Source organism: Mesoplodon mirus (genome assembly GCF_964341445.2).
Source record: "Mesoplodon mirus genome assembly, chromosome: 3".
NCBI lineage: Eukaryota > Metazoa > Chordata > Mammalia > Artiodactyla > Ziphiidae > Mesoplodon > Mesoplodon mirus.
In genome coordinates this window covers 49854587-49880560 of record NC_138978.1, presented here as the reverse complement: position 1 = coordinate 49880560, position 25974 = coordinate 49854587, and the positions used below count along the sequence as shown (strand labels likewise).

The window sequence follows — 25974 nt, the reverse complement described above, 5'->3', positions numbered from 1 at the left end:
TTTCACCGTAATGCAACGCATTATCCATAAATCAGGAATAAGAATACGTACTGCACACAGTTATGAGAAGTAAAATACCTAGAAGCTACCCAGTTCTTGCTGGATTCCTATCCAGCCCTCTCCCTTGACACCACGTAGCTAAGCAGAAACCCACAACATAGATCATCCTTCCCTGTGGCTCAAACCACATTGCACTGCACCTACTTGTTGCGTATAATCACGCCAGATGAACAGGGCAGAGGAGGAGTCATGAGCTCTGTCTGGGGAGGTGGGCAGGATGGGCTTCAGGGGCTGAGACCAACAGCAGAGGAGAGGGAGCAATGCGTAAAGCATCCCCCCCTCCTCAGACCTCCAGACTGAGGGAGGAGGAGGGACAAGAATAGGGACTCAGGACTCAGCCTGACGGGAGGAAGTAAATGGAGGACAAAAAGAGGGCTTTGAGTCCAGAAAACCAAGGTTAAGTATTGGCAGTGCCATTAACAGTCAACCTTGGGCAAATCTCTGAGCCCCCTTCCTACTCTGTAAATGAGTTGGATAATCCCAGCTCCCTCAGTATCAGAGTTTTGCACAAAGATCACACGAGGTAATCTATGTGGACACACAGTTTAACTACAACATGGTTTACCACTGGGAAAAGATCTTTTAATAATCTTGTAGCCTGTTTTTAATCTCTAAGCCTTGGTGTCCCCTGCCAGCCCACTTTGCCAAGAATTTCTTCAGATACCATCACAAGTGCTTTGCCAAATCCAAAATTCTAGGAGGCTTTGGTAAGAAGATTGGCAGCTAGGGAAATCTCTCCTGCTCATTTAGGAGAGTTTGATCCTTAGCCATCTTTGCTGTTCCCTGCAAAAAGATGAACATATAAGGACAGAGGGATGAAGAGTAGTAGAAGAATTAGTAAGCTACACAATTATCACGCCCTTTACACCTTTGCCATAAAGGCTAATCATGTGTATTTTTTGAATGGGGCACGGGCTCTTGACAGGTGGGTCATGAGTAAATGAAATTGTGTTTGAACATCCACATATGTTGCATACAGAACCTTGGATTCACGCCCAGGCAATTCTTTCATGTGCTGCCATGCAAGAGGAGGTCTCATTTGAAAACTAAGAACTGATATTCCTTCCCTTCCAAGTGTAAACAGAACCCTGATCCAGGAATTTACTATTGTGCCTCTCTGGTGGGCATTAGCCAGTATTGAATAATTTAGCATGACTGATGGTCACCGTGTTAGAAAGAAATTTTCTTCTGTCCCCAAAACCTCATAATAAGAGTAGGCACTCAAGAGATTAAATCCGTAATTATGGGCTATACATTTCACTGATTTGTCTCTGATTCTTACAGTGATACCGCAAAGTAGGTACTTTTGTGCTGATTTTACAGATGAGAACGGTGGTAAAGTTACAGTTGAAGTGGCCTTGAGTATCAACAATGGCAGAACCCAGATTGGGACTAAAGTCTGTCATCACAACACAGCACATATATATATATTTTTTTTGAGTGTCCATCCAGTAAGAAAGTACTTTGCCAAGCAATAGGGATAGAATGATGAACAAAATAGGTCTTGTCATTGCCCTTGTGCAGCTTGGAAGTGAAAACAGATTCATTGGATTTACAATCATTTCTAAATTTTCCCAGAGGAAGTTATTCGATACATATAAACTGAGTCTTAAATGATGAGTAGGAATAAGCAAAGGGGGAGAGGAGATTTTAGAGGAGAGAGAGCCTTCCAGGCAGAGGAAGCAGAGAGGGGCATGTTCAAGGCAAAGGAGAGAATAAAGGGAGAAGAACCTGGAGAGGCAGCCCCGAGTGGTGGGGAGGCAGCGGGGCTGCTCCAGAGCTCAGACTTTATCCTGAGGGCACTGGGGGCCTCTGAAATTCTTACACGGGGAAACATATGCACTGATTTGTGTCCCCTACCTTGCTTCTCCACTCTCATCCAGCCTCCAGGCTGCAGCCTGCAAGGTCATGGAACAATTCATGGCAAGGTGGTCTGTGGTCCAGGACCGGGATGCAGGCTGTGGCAGTGAAGATGGAGAGGAGAGGGTGACCTGAGGGATCTCAAGGAGGCAGCCAGACCCTGAAGGCCCTCAAAAGCCCAGCCCATTACAGTGCGGGCGCCAGATCCAGGATGTTATGAAGATGAAGAATGAAGATAAAGAAAAGGGACCTGAGGGACTAATAAGCAGGAGTGTTGGTTTGAATTATGTTCTTTGCCAATGTGTTTTTTTTTTCTCTTCTTGTTCCTCCTTTTTTTCCCTAATCATATGCATGAAGATATAAACTAAAGTATTCTCTTTTAAAAGTTTATATGGGATCATAACCCTGTTTTTTATATGGGAAAAGGCTGACTCCCGGTGGGTTCTCTGTATTTTCATATTGCCATAATTCAAACAATGTGATGAATCAACTCGCTGTAATTTCTGAAGCTGGGCCCAGAAAAGCTGAATTTTATGGGGACTTTATTGAGCTGTGCCCTGGGGCTGGGTGGCAGTCCTTAGGGGGAAAAGGTATTTCTAGTGGGATGAAGGAGGGAACTACCATTTACAGAGTGTTTCCTGTGTGCCAGGTCATTTACCCCTCAGGAAAGCTACATGAATGTTGTTTCACATAGGAGGAAAGCTGAGGGGTTAAGTGACTTGCCTGTGGACGCCCAGCTGCAAAAGGGAGACCCCGGCTAACTCCAAAGTCAGGTTCTTTCCCTGACAGCACATGCCTCCCAGGCACAAGAGACACAGCCCAGTGGACCTGGCTGGGAGGAAGAAGGAGGCTTTACAGATATCCTCCCTGTCTCGCCAGCTTTAACAGACCTGGGTGAACCTGAGCAGGTCTCACTGTGCCCTGAGCCCCCCTCCCAGGTACAAAAGGGAGGAAGTGGGGGCTATGTCCCCTGCAATTAATTTTCTCTTCTGACCCCAAATCTTCCCAAGTTGGCACAGAGCCTCTGGCTTCTAGTCCTAACTCAAGGTCCAGTGCTCATGTCCCCACAGCCCACTCCAGGGAGACCATTCCACTGATCGGCCAAGGAATTATCTGCTCAGTCTAAGAGCCTCCTACAAACCCGAGCAGATCAATGAGAATATTCAAATCTGAGCCCCTCAACGCCGCTGAGCAATCTGATCTGCCCTCTCTGGAGTAATCAGTACTACTATCCCATTTTATGTGTAAGAAAACTGAGACTTGGAAAATTTGAGTAAATTATCCAAAGTATTTAGTAACACTGTCAGGCTGTGAATCTCGATTTCAGATATAAAAGTAGCCAGCATGACCTTCAGCAATAGCATGTGTTCAAAATGTGTTTGCCTGCCTGCTTCCAGCTCTTGGCTTGACCCCTGTCCCTCGCTCTGGAAAGCAGACGTCTACTGGCATTTCCCCAGAGGCAAAGCAGTTGTTGCCCTGTAGATCTGAGCCTCCATCCCCAAGATGTGCCATACGTGGACCCTCGAAGGAATTAACAAGCCCACATATGGTGCAGGGTAGACTGGAAGCCTGTACTAAGGAGTCATAAAAGATTTTTAAGAGAACTTTATGGGGGTGAGCCCTCCAATAGGGTGAGCAGTGGGGTAGAGGGGGCCAGCAGAGAACTGGCAGATCCAGAGGTGGGAAGTCAGGTCTGACGGAGGAAGAGGAGCCCAGAAAAGACCACATCCTCCAGGGGAGAGCAGTGAGCCCAGAGCCGGGGCTGGGGCCCAAAGACCAGGACTGTGACTAATTCACCATGTGATGCAGGGCCAGTTCCTTCCCTCAGGAAATTTATCTGTGCACCAAAGAATCTGCATGTATGAAAATGTTCTAAAATGAAAATGAGAAAGGGAACAAGGATGGGAAGAAGGAAGAAAGGATTAGTTCAGACAGGATGATCCACAGAGCCATCACACTCCTCCTTCTGCCCTGTGCCCTGTGATCAGGATACAAACGTGTGTCCTCATGCTCCAAACCGACCGTGCACACTCAATACTTGTGCATATGCTGTTCCTGCTAAGGCAAATGTTCTCTCCTCTCTTCTCTGTCTGGAAAATTTATAATCTGTTTTTCAGTTCTCAGGTCATGTCACCTCCTCCACGAAGCCTTCCCTGACTCCTCTCCCACTTCCACCCACTCTCAAACACACGCAGTCACACCTCTGAGTTTTTACAGCATTGTCTATACCCCAAGGACAGCATTTGTCACATTGTGTTTTTATTGTCGTAGTACTAGTTCTAGTAATATAAAGCTTTTATTTAAGGAACTCATTTTTTTTTGCCAGACAGTGTTACAGTCTTTTTATAAGTTATAGCACTTTAAATTTCATCCCTATGTCATAAATTAGGTATTATTTTCCCGACTTTAAAAATAAAGAAACTAAGACACCCCTCCCTCCCACCGCCATGAGGTCAGGAATCTTCCCATGTGTATCTTTGGGCAAGGGACAGTGCCTGTAGCTGGAGCAGGGTCTGATTCAGTTATACTTCCAGACTACTCATTCTGAACAAAGAAGTAATAATAGGCAATGACTGAAATAATAAATGAATGTCACCATTGAGTGAAGAGGGCTTACATGTGATGCATGGCTTTAAACAAGCATTTTATTTTGCTGCAACCATCCTAGAACACCCCAACTCAGGGACAAAAGCTGGCCATAAGGACCACATAATTTAACCACAGGGACATGAAGGCCCGGGCAGGCAAGGGGCTGGCCCAGGTCACAGAGCTGCCTTTGGCACCTGCTCAGTAGTATTTCTCAACTTCTGGTGGGTAACACTTTCCAAACCACTCTTTCCCAGAGCTCTGCATTGGCGACGGGCCTGTTTTCCTTCCCTGCAGCAGAAGCTTTTCTGTGCCTGTCCTTAGAGACAGACCAAACCTCTGTATTTCTTAGTTGCGTTCTCCCAATTAAGCAAAGAAGCCAACCGAAGACTCCACAAGTCAAACTCATTGCATCTTAGCAGGCTCTGCTCCTGCCAGCTTTAGCCTGGAGTCAGGTTTTACAGGTCACTTAGCCCCACATCCAGGGCTTATGATGGAAACCCTGACAAAGCCGCACAGATAAGGCTGAAGAGGACCCAGGAGACCAGAAAACCTAGTAATTTTCCAGTGTCTAAACCCAGCTTCCATTCCGAGGGCTCCTCGCCAGCCGAGACTCTGAAGTGTCAGCCAAGAGGGCCCTGGCAGAGAGCTGTTTGTTTCCACTCCAATGCACTCTGGAAATTCAGTGTGATACCTTGCTGGGATTTTTAACGACAAGTTTCTCCTTCAGCATCACCTGCTATGCAATTAGTTTTCCCTTCTTTGCACTGCCCAACCATTTGTTCATTTGTGCATTCATTCATCAAATTTAAACTCTATTCGAGTTGCCATATGATCCAGCAATCCCACTCCTGGGCATATGTCCAAAAAAACTCTAATTCAAAAAGATACATGCACCCCTGTGTTCACAGCAGCACTATTCACAATAGCCAAGACATGGAAACAACCTAAATGTCCATCGACAGATGAGTGGATAAAGAAAATGTGGTATGTGTATATACATACACGATGGAATATGACTCAGCCATAAAAAAGAACGAAATAATGCCATTTGCAGGAACATGGATGGGCCTAGAGATTGTCATACTAAGTGAAGTAAGTCAGACAGAGAAAGACAAATACCATATGATATCACTTATATGTGGACTCAAAAATATGACACAAGTGGATTTATCCACAAAACAGACTCGCAGACAGAGAGGACAGACTTGTAGCTCCTGGGGTGAGGGAGGAGAGGGGTGGACTGGGAGTTTGGGGCTGGCAGATGCAAACTATTATGTATAGACTGGATAAACAACAATGTCCCTGTACTGCATAGCACGGGGAACTACATTCAATCTCCTGAGATAAACCATAATGGAAAAAGAATGTCTATATGTATAACTGAATCACTTGGCTGTACAGCAGAAATTAACACAACATTGTAAATCAACTACACTTGAATTAAAAAAAAAAACCTGCAAAAGAATTTAAACTCTATTCCTTCAGGTACAGTTTGTGCACTGCACAACTCTAGGGGATTATGAACTCAGAGAGTACCTTCTGATAATTGTGGAATTGGGAGAGTAAGAATAAAACAGAATGTGAAAATACCACATATTCAGTCTATTATAGAAGAAAGAACATTCAAAATAAGGTAGCTGGGTCATATAGCAATTCCCAAGCTCTTATAGAAATTTCCGTCGTTTTTCTAACACACAAAAAAATCAGAAATATCATTCCCTTGTTTAAAACAGGTTTCTTGGGGCTTCCCTGGTGGCGCAGTGGTTAAGAATCTTCCTGCCAATGTAAGAGACACAGGTTCGAGCCCTGGTCCAGGAAGTCCCACATGCCGAGGAGCAACTAAGCCCGTGTGCCACAACTACTGAGCCTGTGTGCCACAACTACTGAAGCCCGTGCGCCTAGAGCCCGTATTCCGCAACAAGAGAAGCCACCACAATGAGAAGCCCATGCACCACAACGAAGAATAGCCCCCACTCACTGCAACTAGAGAAAGCCTGCGCACAGCAACGAAGACCCAACGCAGCCATAAACAAACAAACAAACAAACAAACAAATAAATAAATAAACTTATTTGAAAAAACAGGGTTTCTCAACCTTGGCACTATTGTTATTTTTAGCTGGATAACTCTGTTGTGGGAGAGTGTCCTGTACATGGTAGAATATTTAGTAACATAACTGGCCTCTACCCACAAGATGCCAGTAACAACTTCCTACTCACCATCATGATAACCAAAACTGTCCCCAGATACTCCCAAAGGTCCAGGATGGGGAAGGGGAGGAAAGGGGGCAAATTGTCTCCAGCTGAGAGCCACTGGTTAAAAATAACCTCTTCTCCTCCCCATTTCCTGTCCATTCCCTTCTATTGCCCTCTAAATGAAGTCTAAGACATGTGGATTTTCATTCAAGACCCTCACGATGGGACCCTGCTTAGCTGTGCAGACCCATCATTTGCCAGTCCTCCACACCACCCACCTTGCATTTCCCCCACAAGCAGACGTTCATTATTCCCACCTCCCACCCTGCCTGTTTTACTCTCCTTGTCCCCCAGGGCTCAGCGTGGGTCCCCTAACTTGTGAACCCTATGCGGACCCATCCTCTCCCCCACGAGCAGGTGGATTTGCCCCTCCATGGGATCCTCCGCACCAGGGCACCGTCCGTCACGACACTTCGATTGGTGGAAATATCAGTTCTAATGAAACTATTGGTTTCTATGTCTGTGAATTACTTGGGGGCACTAACTATGTATCCCTAGCACTTAGAAAAGTTCTGGCTCAGAGAGATTGATTTAGCAATTGCTCTATCAAATTCAAGTTCAATGAAGAATTAAAAAGTAAAATAGGGCCTCCCTGGTGGCGCAGTGGTTGAGAGTCCGCCTGCCGATGCAGGGGATACGGGTTCGTGCCCCGGTCCGGGAAGATCCCCCATGCCGCAGAGCGGCTGGGCCCGTGAGCCATGGCCGCTGAGCCTGCGCGTCCGGAGCCTGTGCTCCGCAACGGGAGAGGCCACAACAGTGAGAGGCCCGTGTACCGCCAAAAAAAAAAAAAGTAAAATAAAGAAAAACCCACACCCTCCACTAGCACGCCCTGCAGAATTATTTGGAACTTTTGTCCAGAGAGGCAGGCCTCTCAACTCTATGGTCAGCTGACTAGTTGTCTGATCCTGGACAAGTCAATTCATCTCTCTGGTTTGCCTCAATTTCCTTGTATGTAAAACAGTGTCTCTCACGATAGTTTAAGGCACAACTGAGTTACTACATGAAATCACTTAGTGAACTGCCATTAATTGTATGAAATTGAAAGTTTATTATTTCTATTTAATAATAAGACCCTTGAAGGCATAAATGTTGAACTGAAATAAATATATTTGTAAGATCTCTCTTTCCTTTATGGAGGCTTGGCCATTTGGTTTTTTTTTTTTTTTTTTCCTCCTGAAAAATAAGCCTTTTCATTTGATAATTCCTACCCTACCTGGACTCTTCGTATTTCAGTTCAGGAATGTTTTATTTCTTCCTGGGTGAGAGTTCAAAGAGTTCCTTTGACTTCTTTGAAGCAGGCCACATCCATAACTGGAGAACATTTTTCTAATAGACCTGCAGCCTGTAGAATCTTAAATTTTAAAAACTGTGCAGAATGATAATAATTAGAATAGAAAACTTTAGAAGAGAAACTGCTTCTAAAACGTACTCTTCATTTCAAAGCAAAAAAAGATTGCATTAGGTTTAAGGAAATGTAATTGAAAGAGATCTCTGAAGAATTTAGCAGTATTATGGGTTGAACTGTGTCCCACACAAAGGTCCTAAACCCCTGTATCTGAGATTATGACCTTATTTGGAAATAGGGTCTTTGTAGATGTGACCAAGTTCAGATGAAGTCATACTAGATTGGGATGGGCCCTGATCTAATATGACTGGTGTCCTTATAAGAAGAAGAGAAGAGATACAGACATGGGGAGAAAGTCACATGAAGACGGAGGCAGAGATTGGTGTGATGCAGCTACAGGCCAAGGAACATCAAGGATCTCTGGGAGCCACCAGAAGCTAGAGAGAGGCACGGAGCAGATTCACCCTCGGAAACTCTGGAGGAACCAACCCAGCTAAAAGCTGGACTTCAGACTTCTAGCTTCCAGAACTATGAAAGAATAAACTTCTGTTGCTTTAAGCCCCCCAGCTTGTGGTACTTTATTAGGGCAGCCCTAGGAACACAAGCACCCTAGCCAAAATCATGAAACCGTTCCCTTCCATGAAGTCTTCCTTTACCCCTAGTCTGAGCTGCTCTATCATAACATTAAGATATCCAAATAGAGAATAATGACAGTTATTCTCCCCTCAGGAGCGGAAGTACAGAAAGGGTAGAGACTGCTTTTCATCCACCCTGTGTCCTCAGCACTGGCAACTATGAGAACACAGAGCAAACGCTCAGTCAGCATTGGATATTCTGAACTAAAAGAGTCCTGATGAGACCCACAGAGCCCCAGGCGGAGTCAGGAGCGCAAGGAGAATAACCATTTTTCTGCAGTTACAGGGAGATGACTGTCACAACATATGTCCTGAAGGAGAGTTCTGAAACCTAGTCTAGAGCACAGAGCCAGGCAATGAGGCTGGTGATGAGCAGGCCAGGAGCTAAAGGAGTAGAAATGGTGAGGACAGTGGGTTGGAATCTACTACCCAGAAGTTGCTTTTGTTACTCTCATCTGGAGTGTACAGACGTGGGCACATCTGGGGGTAGAGTGCCAATTATTTAGTTTTTCGGTTGTTCAATATCCGATCCCCAGTCGTATTTGGGAGGAATCTCCCACAGTACCTAGTATTGGTGGCCACGAGGCCCTGCTTTTTATCCCCACACCTGAAGATGGGAGACCCTCCATCAGTACATGCCCTGGAAGCCAAAGCACATGCCAGTAACCTAGGCCACCTGTGAGGCTTGCTGGCAAGCGATGCAGAGCGGAAGGGATACTTAGGCTGATTCACAGAAGGCACCACCGGAGCCAGCCGTGCAGAGTCACAGTGAGAGGAAGGGATGGGGGCACAACGTCCATCTCCCCAGACTCAGGTCTTTGTGTGGAGGCCTTTCAACTAGAGCAGCACTGCTGGCCTCTTCTTCCATTCCTCACTTGATTTTTCTCCAGGGGAGGAGAAAAAGTCACCACCTTCTACAATATGTAATTGGTAAGTCTAGGAAAAGGAATTCAACATGCTCAACGAGGCTCCATCCTCCTTCTCATTTTCTAAACCAGTTTGCCTAAAGGAATGCATAGTTTTTGCTTCTCTGTGCCTTATGTTTACTGTGGCAAGTTGTGGCCCAAGGATAAGGCCCATGGTGGTCCTACCGTGCCAATGACTGGGAATCAAAATTCAGAAGTGAAATGTAAGCAAACCCACTTGGCCTCAGATCGAAAGCCACATTCCCTAATCACCTTTATCAATAATAAACTGTGATTGCTGTATCCATCTCTGAGTGGGCTTTAAACTCAAAAGGGGAAGAAAAAGGTTGTCTGTTGGGCCCAGGGTACACAGAGTGGGTGATGCCAGAGGCTTATGGCATCATCAGTGATTGACTGTTGAAGTGCAATGCTGATTTTGAATAAAAAGAATTAGGTGATATCTCCAAAAATACCTGTTGTTCTAAACTTGCTCCGTACTGGAATGAATCATTAGCATCGAACACTTGGTACGCAGTGACCAACTTTTTTCTATAATGAGTATCAGGAAATGCAAGAAGTTTGCTTTCACCTGGCAGAGAGAGCAGTATACTTGGTCTGTCTCAAGACAATATCAAAACCCCTCGTCTGTGCCACAATTTAAGCCACAAAGACCTTCACCATCTTTCCTTCCAGGTGGCAAAATGTTAGTCCACTACATTCTTTTTATATGTAATTTCTACACAGTGGAATTCACCCTTTTCTTTTTCCACTACATTACTAGCATTATTTTATTAGGACCAGAAAATAGGAAATAGCAAGCACTGTAGAAGTTTTGGTAAAGTACAGCAAGCCAGGGGATGAGAGAGAAATCCCACAAAAATGGGATACTTTACTTCTGTGAGTTCCATGAATACCAGTGGTTGAAGGCATGTCATGATAGTCTCCCAAAAATGAATGTTAAGTTTTTGTACCTTGCACTTCCTACCACTTAAAAAGAAGCACAATAATTCGTGGGCCTCTGAATTTTGGAGGCAACATACACTCCATTTGTGTTACCACTTTCACCCATCTGGGAGGTAAACTACCAGCTCTGAGTGGAATACGTAATAGGAGAAGCCTCTCTGCCTGGTCCAGACTGCAATGTAATCAGTCCTTAGGCTTACCTGTCATGACTCAGCAGGTCCAACAGTACTTAGTGTGCCTGTGCCAGGTCCGAATGCTCTACGACACTTGTAGCAAAGCCTCCGTACAAGACTCAGGGTAAAAAGCCTTGAAGCCTAATGACAAATCCAGGCACAACTCAGCAAATAATTACACTCGTCTTAAAAATCATTGTGTGTATTGTTATTAGGCCCTGTTGGAGACTAAATGACTGAAAATGGGACAGGAAATAAGCACTCAGACCTAGCTGAGTACTGTGAACAGGGTGTTATGTAATCCACCAGCCATAAAGTGCATGGCCAGCAGCTTTCCATCGTCAGATGAAAGTGGTGTACGTGGGACCAGGCACAGTAGGTTCTTAAGGCACCAGTAAATGCTTCCACTCCCAGAAGGCACACTCCTGCCATAATTCATCTCCTCCACCAGCCCGTCCCTATAGCTCCATGGGAAGGTACCTCTGATGAGTGCACTGACTCATAAGCACTGCAGTTTTTTATAGCTCCACCCAGGGACCGTAGAGAAGGGACATCTACCCAGGAAGCAAAATTCGAAGCAGTACCTTTTTTTTTTTTTAACATCTTTATTGGAGTATAATTGCTTTACAATGGTGTGCTAGTTTCTGCTTTATAACAAAGTGAATCAGCTATACGTATACATATGTTCCCATCTCTCTTCCCTCTTGCGTCTCCCTCCCTCCCACCCTCCCTATCCCACCCCTCTAGGTGGTCACAAGGCACCGAGCTGATCTCCCTGTGCCATGCGGCTGCTTCCCACTAGCTATCTGTTTTACATTTGGTAGTGTCTATATGTCCATGCCACTCTCTCGCTTTGTCTGCTTTGCCAAGGAAGGGAAGGATGGTGCGGGGTAGGGAGGGAGGAAGGGAGGAGGGAGAGGGAGGGAGGGAGGCAATGTTTTTTTCAATTTTTATTGGAGTATAGTTGATTGACAATGTTGTGTTACTTTCTGCTGTACAGCACAGTGAATCAGTTATACACATACATATATCCACTCTTTTTTAGATTATTTTCCCATATAGGTCATTAGAGAGCATTGAGTGGAGTTCCCTGTGCTATACGGTAGGTCCTTATTAGTTATCTATTTTAGATATAGTAGTGTGAGGCAATGGTTTTATGCCCAGAGGATTCATTTATTTTAGGATGTGCGCTTTACCCGGAGCTGCTGTACTCACAGAATGGTGTCCTGGTCAGGTGAAGAATCAGTCACCATGCCAGCAGAGTAACACCTCACAAGGTGGGGCACCATCCTGTAAAAATGATAATACTCTCAACAAGTGAACAACTTATGGTAATGCTGCTGCCAGAATAAAGTGTCCAGGACCCAGGAACTGAAGAAGGTTGCACTCCTCATGATGGCTCACAAGCTTGCTTCCCGTACAACTTTGGGCCTTACTGACTCAGTGATCTGGGGGAAGTTATTCTTCAGGGAAGAACGCTTCCATGAGGGGACATGGCAATGGTCACTCTGAACTGAATTTAGCACGACCCTCTGTTCATTTCAGAGTTCTTATGCCACTGAGAATATAGACTGAAAAGAAGGACAGTCAACACACTGGCCAGGGTGTTTGCCCCTGATTGTCAAGGAAAAATATGATTGTAGTGATAGGAACACAGGAGTAGTCAGAGTGGAACTTGGGGACCCCCTGATTCTGCCATATCTAATAGCAAAGTTTAGTAGAAAACTCTGCAGCCTGAAACCAAGGGCTCATATCCCTCAAAACTTAATCTTTGGGCCACCCACCAGGGTGACCAGGGAAGGGCTGGCTGAAGGCAAAAACCATTGGAATGAAATAGTAGAAAAAAAAAAAAAAAAGCCACAAACGTCAGTTATGCAGAAACAAGGGCCAGAGCCTCTATCTGTATTACCTTCCTTGCAGTGTCAGGTATTCATATATTTTACTGAAGTTTCCTCTTCTTTCCTCCCCATTTTCCCCACTATTATGTATGTGGGACACAGTACCAGTGGACTTTACAATTGAATCCATAAGTTTCAGAAAGAACTGGAAGCACAGTCTGGATGCAATAACCGGTAAGGCTTTTGTTTTTGTTCCTTTGTGGAGAAGCTAAATACACTCTCAGTAGTAAGAAGGACGTGTGTGCGTATGTGTTAGAAGCATATGTTTTGAGTGTAGGTTGGGCCGCCAAAGAGGTAGGACATAGGAGGTCATGTGTTAATTCTTATTAACCACCCAGCAAAGGGTCTTCTTATGTGACAGGAAACCCCATGGGAAGAAGCAGCCCACACTCACGTTGAAAGCCGCAGTTGTTGGGGGAGTCTTCGATCTCTCCTGCTTGCAGCACCCAGCAAAGTTGCCTGCATGAATGAGGCTTAGGGTTCACTCGCAGTTGCTGTGCTGTCCAGCGTCGGTGGTGAGGGTACTGATGGATGGTGCAATCTGGCTGTCTTCCAAAAGACGAATGCTTGCCTTCTGCTATTTGTCTCCTTGACAATCAAAGAGTTCCTTGATTGCTGTCTATCTTCCAAGGCCGATCTTCTAGCGTCTACTGATTCTGGAGCCTCCAACACCCTCTCATGAGGGTGCCAGAGTGCATTTTCATTGCTTACAACTGAGAACGCTTGCTGATAGGTGAGTGTTTCTGATTACAAGACTGAGCTAGGTTCACTTAAAGGGTCCTGGACCAAAGAGGTGACCACAAGAAACTTTTAATGGATATTATTAGTTGGCATTATGTTCTAGCACCATGGGGAGAGGTTCGTCCCTTCACACGCACACAAGATTTCGGTTGATCCTTGTGATCAGTTTAACCCTATGAAGTCTGGATTACTCTTATGCCCGTTTTACAGATGAGAAAACTGTTGCACAGAGAAGTTAAGTAACTTTCCCAAGTCACACGCCTAAAACGTAGAGGATTGGAAGTCAGGCACAACTATGTGTGTAAGAACACATGCTTCAGAGAAGACCTGACTCAGTGAAGGGTTCCATGATCTGCAAGTCCTAGAATCTCATCTGACCTATACTTTCCTCCGTCTTGGGAGAACACCTTCCCCACACAGCAGTTTTTATGGGAACCAGAGGATACTGACCAGCATCAAGGTTCAACTAGATTGTCTTAACCAATAGAAGATATGAGTCCTTTCATCCAACCAGGTCCAAACTCACTGTATTCCTGAACATCTGACCTGATGTATTATTTCCCACTGTTCACCCCAAGACATAAGAACTGCCTTCACCACCTAGGTTCTGCACCCCCAAAGCCATAGCATTCCATCCCACCACCCTCTCCCCAGCAACACCAGTGAGGTGACCTGTTTACAGCATTCCCAGGAGCCCACAGGGTGGGATAATCTGAGCGCGATGAGGAGACAGGCCACAGGACCAGCTCCATTGGCCAAGGCAGGGACATGTGCAAGCCATTAGGCCTATCAGCAATGGTTCTCAGTTGCAAGCCATGAGGGTGGCAGTTGGCTGACCCCTGTTTTTAAGGAAGCCTACTGAGGGTTTTACGGCCCACAGTTCTCTGAGATCCTCAAGGCTTCCCTTACTCTTGGCTCCCCAAAAAAACTCCAAGGGAAGAAATTCAAAGTTCTTTTCTCATTATAAATCTCACAGCCCACTCATGTGAAACCACCAGATCTGTGACTCATTTGGAGGTTTGCAAGGCTTCCTTGCCTTACTGGATGCTCCTGCCCCCCCCCAGTACCCCTCAACATTCTTGCTAAGTCAGCTTACTTGACCAGGTAGCAGGTTTTATCCAAATTCTACTTATCCTTTGAGACTCTCCCTGAGACATCCCATCTCCAGGAAGCCTTCTTCAGGCTGGTTGGGTTCCCAAAAGTACTTTTGCCCTAACCTCTTCCAGAGCACAGGGACCTGCCTTGAGTGGCTACAATCTTCTAGGCCATTGCTTCCTAACCAGGGGTGATTCTGTCACCCCAGGAGGCATTTGGCAATATCTGGAAACATTATTGGTTGTTCCCCCAACTCTCCCCAGCTGGGGAAGAGTGCTACTGGCATCTAATGGGTACAGGCCAAGGATGCTACTAAACATTTACAGTGCACAGGACAATTCCCCACAGCAACTGTCTGACCCCAAATGTCAATAGTAGGTGTGGCTTCTTGGGCAAGCAATATGTGCCATCAATAGGGCCCAGCTCTCAGAAGGGCCCACACTCGGCTTAATACTCTGCCATTGCCATGTTGAAATTCTTGGTACATTTTGAACCTAGGGGCTCTGTATTTTCATTTTGCACTAGGTTAGACAAGCTATGCAGCCAGTCATAGTCAGTTTGTAGATGTTGAGAAACCCTGTTCTAGGCTCTGAATAGGAATGTAGGAATGAAGATGCCATTCCTGCCCGCAAGGAAGGTGGGGGAGGGGACTGTGTGCTTCCTTGTCTTTGTGCCATGATGGGGAAGCCTGAGGAGGGACCACCTGACCGGCTTGAAGGGTCAGGGAAGGCAAAGTCTCACCTCAGCTAATTTCTAAGGGGTGAGTAGGAGATAACCACCTGGACAGGAGAAGAAGGAAAGGGTCCAAATAAGGAAACAGCATGTTCACAGGTGCCAGGGTCTGGGAAGACAGGGCTGTGTCAGGGACTCTAGGCAGCCCTGTGGGTCCAGGCTACGGGCTGTGATGAGGCAGAGAGGTTAAGAGATGAGGCTGGAATGCTAGGAAGAGCCGTGTCCCAATCACATTAAGGAGCTCTTGAAGGATTTTAAGTAAGGTAGGAACATGATTAGATTGAATTCTAGAAAGACAGTCACAGGTGGTGTGGCAAACAGATTGGAGGGATAAGACATTGAGCTGGGAGACTAGTTATGGGGCGGTGACTGTAAAAGAGCTGAGAAACGATATGAGGGGAATGAAGCTGGGTGGGAGGAATAACATAGGGAGGGAGAGAGAGAGACTGAGAGGTGATGAGGTAGAACAGGCTTTGATGATTACTGAATGGATACCAATGTAAGATGCTTATGTTTATTATCTTTTTACTAATTCTTTGCATCCCAGCAACAGACTTAGAGGGACACCACATTTTCTATCATTTTACACTTGAGGAATTTAAGGCTAAAGAGATTTAAATAACTTGTCCAAGGTCACATAACTGGTAAGTGCCAGAGCCAACATTTGAAGATAGATATATCTGATGCCAAAGTCATTGTCTTTCCAAAGAGCCACATAGCACCATCTCCAGTGTACTGAGGATCCACCAGGGTGACTAAGAACAAGTCCAAACTGGGCTCAGGACAGGTGCTCTCCTTACCTCATGGCACCAACTCTGTTCCTCAAGCCACATGGTCCACTCTCAGGGTTATAGACCGAATTCTTCACTTGCTTGGGTCAAGCTGATTTCTTGGCACATAGTAGATAAGTAATAATAGCTAAAGAAGAAGAAAAATTACAGCAGAAATGTGAAAGAGTAAAAAAAATCTTTCAGTTGACACCACCAAGAATCAGAGAAATACAAATTAAAATAATAAGATTTTTATTCTCATTATTACTCTCATTTCTGCCTATCAAATTGACTGGCGGTAACTTGGTACACTCTTTCTGAGAAATGGTTTGACATTATGCATCATTTTAAAAAAGTCATACCCTCTGCTGAGTACTCAATTATTTCCTTAAGATGAGAACCTGAGTAAAGATTTATGGACCAAGATATTCATCTCAGCCTTTTTTACAATGTAAGCAAAAAAGAGGTGGGCGCAATTTTCCAAAAACTGGTGAATGACTAACGATATAAATTCAGAATATTAATCCTGCAGAATTTTTAATGACATTAGAAAGTTACCACAATACAACACTAAGTGCAAAAAGAATTTAATAAATACAATTGTATATACAGTAAACTCCTCATCTTGTATACAGAGTTCCCAGCTAGAGCTTAAGCAATATTGTACCCCTGGGATCGAGGCACGTCTGGAAATGGCAGGTGGAATGATGGGATGAGTCCAGTGGAATTGTCCTGGGAGAGTAGTCAGCGTCAGGAGGGAAGGGCTAGGCAGACATGTTTAACCAAGACACAAAGCCTCATACATAGGCTGGGCGGGGGCTGTTCTGGGGAAGGCAGGGTGTCTGTCACGCAGTTCCTGGGGAACTCAGAATATATCTGAGCTAAGAGAGAAGCTAAAATCTGCTGTTTAGCTTATGTGACTGTGTAGCAAACTACCCTGAAATTTAGTGACTTAAAACAGCAATTTATCATTTTCCTTCATGGTTCCTTGAGCTAACTGGGCAGTTCTCCCTCAGGGTCTCCTATGTGGTTGTGGTCAAATGGTGGGTTTAGCTAGAGTCACCTGAAGGCTGGACTCCTTGGAAATCCAAGATGGTGCACTCACATGCCTGGCAGTTAGTGCAGACTGTGCCCCCAGATGGGGCTGTCAACTGGAGGACCTACATGTGGACCCTCTATATGGCTTCTCATCATATGGTGGTGGGTTCTGGGAAGAAGTAACCGAAGAATGAGCACTCCAAGAGACTCAGGTAGTGTCAAGCCTTGTTACCACCTAGTCCCAAAAATCCCAGAACATGCTTTTGGATGCATCCTGTTGGTATTAAGTTACGAGGACCAGACCAGATTCAAAGGGTTGGAGACTAGATTTCACTTTTTGATGTGAGGAGCAGCAGGTGCTTGGAGGGAGGGAAGGAGTTGATGGTGGCCATCTCTCAAGCCTATTTATCACAAACATTTTCAATAAAAAGCTCTGGTAGACATTGCTACATAGGACCTAAAGCAGGGTTGTTTGCACCCCCAAAGTATAAGCCAAAAGGGTCAGAGACTCCCACCTCTATAGGGATCTCAACTTAGCTTTGGTTTCCTACAGGCTCCGGAGAGCTTAGCTGTGCTCTGTACCTGGAGGATGGCTCCAGGGCACCAGGAGGGGCCAAAGTACATGACAGCTATAAGACTCATAACAGTGCCCATTAGAAAAGGCTTTGAAGGTGGGCCCTGGCAGCAAATGCGAGGCAGAGTCAGAGGCCTGGAGACCTCCAGAGTGAATATCTTTGTAAGGACCACAATTCTGAAAGTAAAGAAAATAGAGGAGTAGTTCCTGAGTTCATATGAGAAATTCCTTAGAACTTCCCAGAAATGATTCAGGAGACCTTTGCAAAAGACGGTTTGGGGGAGCCAGTAAAATACCAGTTATGAACTACTAATACCACCCCATTTTTTTCATGCCAGCTTGACGTAAAGCAGGTTGTGTGACTTAAACACACGAACATTTATGTTTCTATGCACGTACACATACGTACACGTACAAAGAAAAAAAAATGTATTGGAAGAAGTTACACCAAAATGTTAAGTGTCTCTGCAATCTCTGATATATGATTTCTTTGATATCAGGACATTGTTTTTAACTCCCTTTTTTGTATATTTTTCTGTATGTTCCCAATTTTCTAGGATGAACCTATTGCTTATATAACTAGAAATAAGTACACATTTCTTAAGAAAAGCATACATTAATGATGGTGCTTGCTCAAGTGAGGTAATGAGGAGAGGAGGTCTACCCCATCAGGCCCTGGCTCTGACACAACAAACATGGCAGTCAATAACATCTACAACAGATTTGGCCTCCAGAACAGCCCAGGGGAACAATGAGCGTAGCAGGTCGGGAGCCACTGGGTAAGGATGTCCAGACTGATCCCAGGTGGACCCCCACCAGCTTGTCATACCCCCAGGTTATCCTACTCGGGCCCCCAGAAGTTGTGCTTGGCTTACATGCACACCCATAGGCATTTCACTCCCATGTACATCAGGGGCATTTCATCACACTCACCTCCTTCAACCCAGTCCCCGTGACTCCTCTTTATTTAACCCCAAGACATCTTCCCTAACCTCCTGGAAATCTGAGAGCATCACTTCTGCTTCCGACTCAAGGGCAAGTTTCTCACCTTCCTGTAATTCTCTCTGCTGGAATGTCCTGTCCTCCACTCATTCTGATCAGTTTCCCATACCTCTGGGGAGTGGGGGAAAAAAAGAAAACCCCAGGGAGGCTGCAGAGGAAGCAAAAACAAGGTGGGCCCATCCTAAGTCTGGTGATCAGTGACCAAGCCGGGTGCCCACTGCCCAAACACCCCAGGCAGCACCCTGCCCATGCTCCTGGAGCACCCCCAAGCTTTCCAATGTCATGGCCAGGGCATTGCACCAGCCCATTGTGCCCCTTGTGCAGAGGCACAAGCAGCAAGAGGAAGAAGAGGTGGACAAGAGGATGCAACAGAAGATAAAGGAAGAACAGGAGAGAAGGGAGAAGGAGACGGAAGAGAGAATGTCATGGGAAGAGACCAAGGAACAAATCTTGACATTTCAAGAGAAGCTTTTGGCCCTACAGGAAGAAAAGCACTGTTTTCCTTCAGCTCAAGAACGTTCTACATGAAGAAGAAAAACAAAGGCAAAAGGAGCAGAATGACCTGACCACTCTGACATCAGCTGTGCACCAGCAGAGCCTGACTGTCACCCAGGAACTCACACCCTCAGCAAGTGGGGGACAGCTGGAGGACACAATCACCCAGGCATCCTCATGACAGCTGACAGAGCCAAACTGATGTTTGGACCCCAGATGCTTATGACCCAGCACTACATGGGCTCAGCCGCTGCTTCCAAAGGGAGTCCAGAGCATGGACAATTCCAAGGCAGTCCAGGTGGTGCTTATGGGACCGTTCAGCCTCCACCTCACCATGGACCCGAGCAGCTAATCTGTAGTCCTACTCAGCAGCTCAGAGCACGATGTTAAACCTTTCCGGCAGTGCAGTACCTATCTCAGCCACAGTCACAGCCCTGCGCCATGCACGGCCACTTTCAGCCCACCCAGACAGGGTTCCCCCAGCCTGGTGGTGCCCTGTCCTTGCAAAAGCAGATGGAAGATGCTAACAGCAGACTGCTTCTCTGATTCACCCTCCCATGCCCCACACATCCCCAAGCTCCGCATCCAGCCCTGGACTCCCTACCCCTCCCCACAGATCCTTGTGTGGATGCAACAGCCCGAAAAGTTGGGCTTTTCGGCTACCAGCCAACCCTGCCTTTGGCTCACTACTATCTAGCACAGCCAGAACCCAAGAGTCTACCGCAAGTGACCATCAGATTATATCTTCAACCCTCACCACCCACCATGGAGGAGGGTCCCCAGTGTGTCCAAGTCCCAGGCCAATAAAGTCTACTGTCACTTGAAAAAAAAGGGGGACCTCACCTTCTGTAGAAAGCCTCCCCAGACACTCTAGCCCTCCTGTCTCAAAAACCATCCATGCCCAAACTGGTTCCTATGTGCACTCCCTCCCTCACCACACTGTCCTCACCACATCACCATGGTTTCTCATCCATTTTCCAAAGCCATGCTGGGGTTCCCTGGGGGTGAGGACCTTGCCTACTTTATCCCCGGGACCCCAGCACCAGGTCAGCATGCCCACTTCCTTCCACACACCTGTTACACCTGCCTCTAGAAGCCGAGGTGTCTAGAGTTAGGCTTACAGTTATAAGGTACGCCTATTGGTAGAGAAGGAGTTGTGGGCTGTCTGGAAAAGAAGCAAATTATTAAGAAGTAACAACGAATTACACACTGTCTGAAAAATGGCAGTTGGAAGAGATCCTCCTAAGTTTCTTCCCAAAATGTCCTCAGAGGGGCAGAAGTTTGCTCACAGCTTCCATACGCCTTAAGTCATTTAATTAACAACCCAATCAAGTGAGGAAATAGGGACTCAGAGAAGGGAAGCAGTTGACCTGATTGCATATCATGTAAATGCAAAGTTGGACTATCTGGCTTGAAGCTCATGCCTTACCCTCTAGACCACAGGAGGATGGAAAGTTGGCCCTGGGGGAGATCCGTGTGCTTTGATAAAGTTAGAGTCATCTTTCCTCAGGGAAAGAGGGAGAAAGAAGGCATTTCTCTGCCTAAAGTGTCTGAGTTTGTGTGTCTGCTTCTTCATGCTTTCCATCATTGCCTATTATGGGCTGAATCGTTTCCTCCCAAAATGCATATGTTGAAGCCCTAACCCTCAATATGACTCTTTTGGGAGATAGAGCATTGAAGGAGGTAATTAAGGTTAAATAAGGCTATAAGGGTGAGGCCCTAATCCGATTAGACTGGTGTCCTTATAAGTGGAAGAGACACCAGGAGGGCGTGCGACAGAGAAAAGACCACGTGAGGACACAGAAAAAAGGCAGCCATCTGCAAGCCAAGGACAGAGGCCTCAGGAGAAAACAAAACAACTGATACCTTGAATGATACCTTGATCTTAGATTTCCAGCCTCCCAAACTGTGACAAGTAAATTTCTGTGCTTTAAACCATCCAGTCTGTGACATTCTGTTATGGCTGCCCTAGCAGATTAAGGCACGGCCCAAAGAGGAAAAAGGACACACGTTTGCATCTCTCTTTGGCCTTGATCACCCCTAAGGAGCCGGGTGGCAGGAAGATCAGAATTGGAGTCGGGGGGATATGGTGGAAAACCTCTAGAAAAAGGGGCTGTACTTCTACCAGCTGGGGCAGCCCTGGGAACATTCCTTTACCAAAGAGGCCGGGACCATCAGTATGTGTGAGATACCTGCACGGACCACCCATCAGGCTGGAGAAATGGCTCACAGGGAGTAGGAGGGCTTCGGCTTAAGCTGGCCACAGACTCTCAGCCAGTCTGATTGCAGTAGGAGGAAAAGAACAAAACTCGAGTGACCACTAGCAGCCACACACAACAGCCCTATTGAGAGAACTGTATCCATCAGGGAAGCCAAGTTCGCCACAGATGGTCCAGAATAGAACAAAAAAGACCTTAGTAAAAGGACCGTTGAAGAGATAAGGGGCAGAGATAAGGGAACAGATGAGAATCCTGAGCCACCAGACACTGGCAACAGCAGAGAGCTGTTAGCACCACAAGGGCTAGAGGGACAGGGAGGGACAGAGACAGTGTTAGTGAAGCTATGAAAACCAGCTCCCATGCAGGACGTCAACCACAAAATACTGCCAGGAATGTGGTGCTGGGGCAGCAAAGAAATACCCCAGGCCTCTCTCTTCCTATTGCTCCACCTCCTGCCAGGGCCTCCCATGAGCCAAGCCTGTCATCAAGGGAGCCCAGGTAATGCAGTCCATAAGGGTCAACCTTATCCCAGAGCAAGACAAAGAGAATCAAAAATGGATCTGGGAGCAAATAGAAAAGATCATAGTAATACTGATAATTTTATAGCTAGATAGGTAGGTAGATAGATAAATAGATAGATACCATTGTTATCCCAGGTTTTCAAATAAGGAAAGTGTGCCTGGGAAATTAGGTATTTGCTCAACCTCTTCCAAACGCCATACTGTACTTCCCGGAACTCATCTAGATGGAGCAAATCTGTTTATTGTAATGGGCAAGTAAACAGCCTGGTAAACACCAGGAGGCAAGTATTACACACTATGACAGCACATGGCTGGGAAGCCGAACAGTGGCTAGGGGAGGAGGAGATGTCAGACAGGCTTCTCAGAAAAGGTGACTCCTGAGCAGAGTCTTTTTTTTTTTTTTTGGAAGATAGGTAGAATTTTGTTTTCCTTTTTTTTTTTTTTTTTTAATACAATGTTTAAAGGTTTCACTCCACTGACAGTTATTACAAAATATCGGCTATTTTCCCCATGTTGTACAATACATTCTTGAGCCTATCTTAAACCCAATAGTTTGTACCACCCTCCCCCACCCCTATAATACCCTCCCCCTTCCTCCTCCCCACTGGTAACCACTAGTTTGTCCTCCATATCGGTGAGTCTACTTCTTTTTTGTTATATTCATTAGTTTTTTGTATTTTTTAGATTCCACAAATAAGTGATATCATATAGTATTTGTCTTTTCAGTCTAGCTTATTTCACCTAGCATAATGCCCTCCAAGTCCATCCATGTTGCTACAAATGGCAAAATTTTATTCTTTTTTATGGCCTTTCACAAGCATCTTACCTTACAGCACCACCACCTTCTCTGAATCTCCATAGTCCCTGATTTTGAACTGTACAACACAGTATTTAATTTTTTAAGATAGTATTATTCTTAAGGTTCTTCTGTGTAATGTTTTTTCTCTCTAGTTTTCTAATTCTCATATATTACCCCTGACAAACAGCACCCAGTAAGTCTTTTGAAGACCTTTGTTGATTGGTTGATAACTCTTGGTTGTTTAGAGTCTTTTCTCTGTGCTGAGTAAAATATGTTCTCCCACTCAGCCCATGGTGAATGATAGGGTCTTACCAGAGCATTTCAACATGTCCCCTGCAGCTCCAGGGCCCTGGAGGCCAGGCTGGGGACATGACCTTGGCTGAGTCCTTCTCTATCCCCCCTTCAGCACTGCCCCCTGTCTTTTCTTCACTTCCTTAGATAGGGACACAGATGGCCTGTAACCTCACCAGGCTGACACATGGTAGACACCATCAACAGGAGCCAGTATTATTTTTATTAGCAAAGTTGTACTTGTAGGTCCGCAAGACATCTACCAATCTATCCCAGAGCATTTCTTGATTTTATCATTTCTAATCACCATGATGGAGGTGTGTTAAAGCTGTAGATCCTTCTTCCTCTGGAGATTTGCAAAAGTAGAAGAGTGTTCTCTGCTGGGGATTGATTTCTGGGTGGCCTGTCCGAAACACCAGGGCCGAGTGGCTAAAACTATCTATCTCTCCCAGTCATTTCCACAATTTCTGAGCAAAGCCATCCTCCATCAACAATTATTTTCATAGGGCTCACAGAAGCCTTCAGGTCAATTAAATGACCTTTAGCCTGGAGGAGAAGCTGGCTTCTTCAACCAAAGAAAGGTCCCCCACATCCAAAGTTCAAATGCCTTGCTTTAAGTACTTATTACAGTCAGATGAGAAGAAACATACAGTTCTTCCCCAGAAAAGTACAGATGTTAGAAAAGAACAGACTGGAATTATAGCATTTCAGTACTTACAAAATCCCCTGACAGTGGGCAGCTGGTTACTGGAGGCTGACGCTTTCTGGGAAGCAAGATTTCAAAGATAGATGACTATAAATATTGTTAATAGGCTGGAAAAAACATTTATTTATTCAATCATTCATTTGTTCATTCATACATTCATAAGTATAGCAGATTCCGATAGAAATACTCTGATTTTCTATTCATAAAACAACAGACTATAGTAGCCAACATGGATTAACCTGGAAAGCTCAGTTTCTGCTTAGTCACCCACTCCAGGAAGCCATCTCCAGCCCCCTGTGTATAGATTATGCCCCTTCCCTCAAAATGCATTTGTAGTGTGATCACCTATTATCAGATCTGTATCTCTAACCAGCAATAAGCTCTATGAGCTCCACTCAGTTCATTATTGTGGTCTGAGCACCTGCACATTGCCTTGCACATACATAGCAGTTGCTTAATAAATATATGTCATTGTTGGTTGAAAGAGATCTGGAGTGGGTATTCATTCATGTATTCATTTATTGATTCATTTATTCAATCCCTAACAATACCTGGAAAGGATCTTTATCTGGGGACTTTACAAAGAGAACAAAAATAATAAACTCAGAATGATTGGTCTTACACATAGAGATGGAAGCTAGCTCTGCCAAGGTGGATGGGTCACAGATAGACCAGTGAATGGGTAGATTCCAGTGTGGGAGGTGATTAGAAACTAAATGAATCGATAGATGTGTGGACATAACAACTACAAAGACTTGCAACAGAATTCCAAGACTAATTTTCAGCTTCCGACAGGTGTGGCTGAGGGAATTCTTTCATCTCGTTCTGGTTTAGTCTCTTTTTGCATTTTCGTGAGATGAAAAGGCCTCCATCAGGCCAATGTCACCTCCGTCCACTGCAATCTACCTGCCACCCATAAGTTTCTTTATGTCTGCTCTCCATCTTCTGTCTTCAGCCTCTTCCTCTCGACTCACTGTGATTTCATAAATGTGGTCAAGATTCTCTATTAAGTTTAACCACCCCCGCTTGATTCCATATTCCTAGAGAGTTACTTCTTAACTTCTTTCTTTCCTTCACACCCAAGAGTCCTATAATAGCATCTTCACTCACTGCCGACACTTCTTCACCTCTGAATCACTCCTCAAGTCACTGAATCTTGGTTTCTACACCCACCATTTCATAGAAACTGCCCTTCCCATATTGTTTGCTAAAACCAGTAGATACCTCTTAGTCCTTTTTCCTGAACTCTGCAGCTTTTACCACTGTTAACCAAACCTTCCTAAAGGATTTCCCCTGGGATTCAATGATGTAATTGTCCTAGAGATTTCTCCCACCCTTTCAGATCTTGATCCTTTACTGCTGAGGCTCCTCCTCCAACTCTCAGTTCTCCTTTCCTCAAACACTAATCCTGCTTGAGCTCATTCCAATCCATGTCTCTAAAGACCATCCATATGCTTATACCTCCAAAAATCTGTCTCTCCAACCCAGAACCTTCTCTAAGCACCAAACACATGCATGGAGCTGCCTGCTGGACATCTTCACCCAGATGTACCAGAGGCTGTTCACAGCATGTTTAAAATTGTACTTGTCATCTTCCTCCAAACTCCACTCCTCCCTTCCATGTTCTCCACCCCCGTGAATATCACCTCCATCCATTTAGGCCCTCAAACCAGAAACCTGGGAATCATCATCGGTTCCTTCATCTCTAACAGTCAACAAGATCTATCAATTCTAATACCTTAAAATGTGTTTAAATCTTAAAAGCCATCCAACTCTCCACACCTCATATCTGCTGCCTTAATTCAGACCACTATCATCTCTTGTCTGGATTAATATAGTCTTCAAACTGTTCTTATTCTCAGTTTTTTATTTTCTACTTTGCAACCAAAGTGATCTTTCTAAAAGACAAAACAGACCATAAAAAGAATCCCTTCTCTCTCTCACTTCCAACTCACTTAAAACCTTTCATGGACTCTACTGAAGACCTCACGGCTAGTCCAACAGCCCTCAGGATGCCATTCACGGTCCACGTCTCCAGCCCCACCTCCAGGCTTCCATCACATCTCTCCATCCCAATCTGTTTGTAGACTCCAGACCTTGTCACTTCTTTTTCTGGGCCTTTGCTTATGCTGACTCCTCGCCTAGACTACCTTTCTCTCTCACTTCTACACTTAGCAAATTTCAACTCATTTTTAAACCCAGCTCAGATATCACCTTCTCAGAGAAGTCTTCCTTGCCTCCAAGACTGAATGAAGGGCTGTCTGTGGGTTCCCATGATTTAAACCCATGGTGGTCTTTCCTCCATAGTT

General features: G+C 45.3%; 1 pseudogene across 1 annotated transcript; it reads left to right on the top strand.

The window, feature by feature from the left end:
• The first annotated feature begins 18916 nt into the window (after positions 1-18916).
• On the top strand, positions 18917-19953 carry LOC309799132 (G protein pathway suppressor 2-like; annotated as a pseudogene). The gene has a single exon. The product of its transcript is annotated as a G protein pathway suppressor 2-like (transcript).
• Positions 19954-25974: the final 6021 nt, after the last annotated feature.